The 4,210-nt window shown below is 50.4% G+C and overlaps 1 long non-coding RNA gene across 1 annotated transcript; it reads right to left on the bottom strand.

The window, feature by feature from the left end:
• Positions 1 to 370: 370 nt before the first annotated feature.
• On the bottom strand, positions 371 to 1,851 carry LOC100626276 (uncharacterized). Its single transcript, XR_002346456.2, has 2 exons — positions 1,525 to 1,851; positions 371 to 1,219 (listed from the first exon to the last, which is right to left on the bottom strand). It is a non-coding gene; the product is annotated as an uncharacterized LOC100626276 (long non-coding RNA).
• Between the last annotated feature and the right edge of the window lie 2,359 nt (positions 1,852 to 4,210).

Raw genomic sequence — 4,210 nt, 5'->3', positions numbered from 1 at the left:
GAGTGTCCCTGGTCTCTCTGCTTTGGGGACATTGATGGGAAAGAAATGAATTCTGTGTGTACATGTGTTGTCCCTGCTGCACACAGCCTCTGGGTGCCTACCATTTGGTCCACTCCCAGCCACCCCTTTTGTAGTTTCATGAGTTAGCAAGTTGGTGACTGGCACAAAGTGAGACACAGCCATTTAATCTCTTGCCAGACATTACCTCTCTTGGCACCACAGAGACCAGCCCTTACCGTCTCAGGAGCCAAGGAACTTCTGGTTGATTTTTTTTTTCCTGCTTTTGGTTATTGTTGTGTTTTCTTTCTAACTGGGGTGTGAAAAAGTCCTGAGTGCAGTTGAAATCCCTGATAAAGAAACACAATTCAGATTTTTCTCCCGTGACCAAGTCTGCAGATTTGTATTTCCAATAATGTAGCTGAAACAATGCAAAAATCCTCCTTTTTTTTCCTTTTTTTTGGGGGGGGGGTGCTTAATGAACATCAGTTATTCAGTGTGCAATTTTTTATACTATTCCACATGTTAAGGATAAACATACATTAAATTTTGATAAGATATTAAAAAGAAAGGCAGGAGCCCTGGCCACCATCTTGCTATGCAGTCTTGGTAAACCACTCACTCCTCTGATCTTTGGCTCCAACTGCCATATGGACGGGGGTGTTAGGTCCCCCTTCTCCTGCAGAGCGAGTGCTGCAGGGGTTGGGAAATTGGGAAAGGGGCGGCAGCGGGCGGAGGAGGAGGCAAGCATGTTACAAACCCCATCACCAAAAATTCACAGGCGAGCGGGCTCTAGGACACGGGCACAAAAAAACACACTGACCTGAAGTCCACTTGTAGAATCAAGAACAGCCTGTGAGCTGACAGGGGTGGAGGGTAGTCTTGCCACCTGCGGGTCTCAGAGTCTGGCATGACACTTGCACAGAGCCCAAATCCGGTCACTGTGGGTGCTCATGTAAGGATCAACTGGAACGGGTTGAATGGGCATCTCACATCTCTCCCAGCCCCTCAAGCCTTGTACCAACCCGTGAGGTAGGATGACGTAGACCCTGGTGGTCTCCAAAAAGAAGTGGGAAACTGAGGCCCAGCGAGGTGTGGAGGGTTGCCAGCGATGGGTTTGGAGAACTGCATCTGGATGCCAAATCTCCCCTTCCTCGAGAAATAATTGTCCTGTTGGAGCAGTGCCTCTCAATGACTTTCAGCGCATTCTGGGGCAGCCGGTCTGGAAGTAAAAAGTGTTCTCCAACAGATCTAGACAAACTTAAAGTAACTCACGAGCTGACTCACTGTTACGTGAGATCTGAATGAACACAAGATCCTGAACTAGAGGTAACGCCAGGCATCAACGACTTAAGAAAGTCTGTGTGGAAGACAAACTTAAAATGAAGAGAGTTCTATGGCTTCCTGAATTTTGTGTTACTTTCTGTGACTCGCATCCTTACGTGAATTTCCAAGGGCAATTCCCTCACCCAGCTCCCACCCAGCTCCCACCCTTCCAAGAGATGTACCCCATGAACCAACACTCACGGGGTGTCCACTGGCATCCAGCTGGGTCCCAGAACTTCTCGGCAGGTTGGGCAGGTCTGAGAGAGAGCCCTGGGCTCCTCTGGTGGACAGAAACCCCGGAGCCAGTAAAAGGCAAATAACTAACACACATGCACATTTGTACACACACACACACATGCAGGCACACACAGTGAGAGGAAACCACATGCAGTCTGGGCTGGCCCCAAGCTGAGGAAGAAACTTCGAAGAGTGACTACCCCGCTTGGTAAATCAAGATGTGGGATTCAAACCACTTCCTCCCCCAGCTTTGTGTTAGGAACATGTCATACCTGCTCTGGGGCAGTGTGTATGAGCCCGAGAGGGGGGAGTCACATCACCCTTCTGCGGATGCAAAGTGACTCAGAGGCCATGTGACTCACCCAGGGACGCAGCTAGTGAGAGGCGGGGCTGGGAGAGGCGTCCAGATCTGCTTCAACTACTGGAAGAGACCTCCGTGGACCCCACCCTCCAAGAGCCCCTGGATGCTGAGGTCCATAGACCCTGGGCCTTGGAGCTGTCCAGGCTGCTGCCCAGAATCAAGGGAGGGGCCATTTCCTATGCTTTCATCTGCCCCATCAATTCCAGCTGAGTCTGGGACAATCCCCACCCATTTCCTGGGCTCGTTTCCCCAGAAGGAGCTTCTGGAACATCCTCTAAGTGCTGCAGTCTTTCATCTGGTTAGACACCCCCTCAGGGGCTTAAATTAAAGCATAAGGCCCAGAAAACATCCCACAAAATCTTTGGTTGATGGCCAACAAGGAGACCTCTTTAGGCAGCAAATTTTTCTATCTTGGAAGCCCCACCTCTTCTTGCTCCCCCGCCCCTTCCCAGACAGGGAGGCAGGAGTCTTGCATCCTGGGGTCATAGGCTCTTTGGGTTAGGCACAGAAGTCCTCTGATCCACACTCCCTTAGGGGATTTCCATAGCCTCTACTTGGCCATCTCCTGCCAAAGGGAGCTCCCTACCACTCAGATAATCTTCTCAAAATTCAGAAAGCACAGACGCTGCCATGTGCTTCCTTAAAGGAGCTGGCACCTGCCTCCCTGTTCATGAGGACCCAAAATTCTCATGCTTCCCTGTGAGACCCACAAGAGAAAGCAAATGGTTCCTCAAAACTGCAGTCACAACCTGCAGAAGAGGCAGCAATGTCTAGTCTTCGATGGGACACCGATCTCTGTATATTCCTGGGTTAGCCACTTCTATCCTTTCTGACCTCAGCGTCTCATCTGTGAGATGAGAAGGCTGGATAGAGTCTAATTCCTCTTCTAGATTCATCCTTGTGTCCATGCCAGGGAACTTGGGCAAGGACCTGAGGCCTCCAGGAGACAGCATCCACTGTGGAAACGTGGAACAGAATCTGCGTTTCCTGGTTACTGGCCCAGTGTGCAATTTCTACCTGTGGAGACGAGAGCATCACAAAGATATAAACGGAAGCTGAGATGGGAGGACTGTTCCCCACAGCTGGAGGGGAAGGGACTAGATGTGGTCCAATAAGTTTCCATGGAGAAAGAGCACTTGTCACAGGAAGACAGCCCTGGAGGACAGAAAGAGCTGGAGCTCAAAGATGTGAGACAAGGCTGCTGCCCAGCTCTGTCACTGACTTACCAGCTAATCTTAGGAGGTGGCCTGACATCCAGCTCCTTGATGTCTTCCTCTGCTAAATGAGAGACATTTTGAACAGCTGATCTCTAAGCTCAAGAAATTGGAGAATCAATAGAAAACCTAAAATGGACCAAGAAAACAGCTAGGGGTTTGATCAGTTTTAGCAAATCTCTCTATCCACAAGGCTGGTGGGCACAGGGCACCAGGCAAATATGAACAAAGCTCTAGGAAGGTAGACACCAGATGTTTGCATTCAGTGAAGCCTGGTGCCCAGCCAAAGAAGGCCCTTCCTAGAGGGAAAGGGTACAAGGACTAGTGTGGTAGAAACAAAGGCTAGAGTCTGGGTCTAGAGACACCACTGCTAACCAGGAGCTGCAGGCACATGGTATAACCTCTCCAAGCCTTGTCCTTAACACAAGAGCCATGCCTCCTACTGCCCAGAGCTATTGTGAGGCTTGAGAGGATTAAGTGCCTGGCACACAGTAGGAGTTCAGCTGCAGACTGTGGGGGTTGAAGCTGGCCACATATGCACATGCATGGAAGGAATATCCCTTAGTAAAATCCTGGAATCTTTCATTCTTTAGTAGCCTGGAAGAACCTTGATCCGGCAGCTGGCTCAGAACTACACTCTTCTCTTTTTCTGTCTCTTTCTCTCTCAGACACATACATACACAATAAAAGACAGAGAAAACTGCAGTCTGCCTAGGGTGTCCCCAGGCATCAGGAAAACGCATGGAACAAGTACCTGATGCAATAAATCAAACCGTGGGATCCAAACCCCAGCCGGGGTCCAACTTCCAGCTCCAGTTACATCAGAGGCTGGGCCGCACTCTCTGTTCCCACAGCCAGTGATGCCAGGAGGTTCTGGCCAACTCCTTAGACCACTCCTGACAGAGTTGACCTCTTCTAGGGAGCTTGGGAGTGCCCGCAGTGGGAGGGAAAGAGGAGAACCAGGTTGCTGGCCACGGGATGTTTGCCTGAGCTGAGCCAAGGAGATGGCTATAAAACCTGGCTGTGGCAAAGCGCCCCGATTCCCAGAGTGCGAGTGTTGGAAGAGACTGTAGGA

This window comes from Sus scrofa, chromosome 1, assembly GCF_054392235.1.
Source record: "Sus scrofa isolate SSC_HxYL_T2T_F1_AM1 chromosome 1, Sscrofa_HxYL_maternal_Yorkshire_Landrace_v2.0, whole genome shotgun sequence".
NCBI classification, from domain to species: Eukaryota; Metazoa; Chordata; class Mammalia; order Artiodactyla; family Suidae; genus Sus; species Sus scrofa.
The sequence above is the reverse complement of the archived record's forward strand: the minus strand, read 5'-3'. Positions and strand labels throughout refer to the sequence as shown.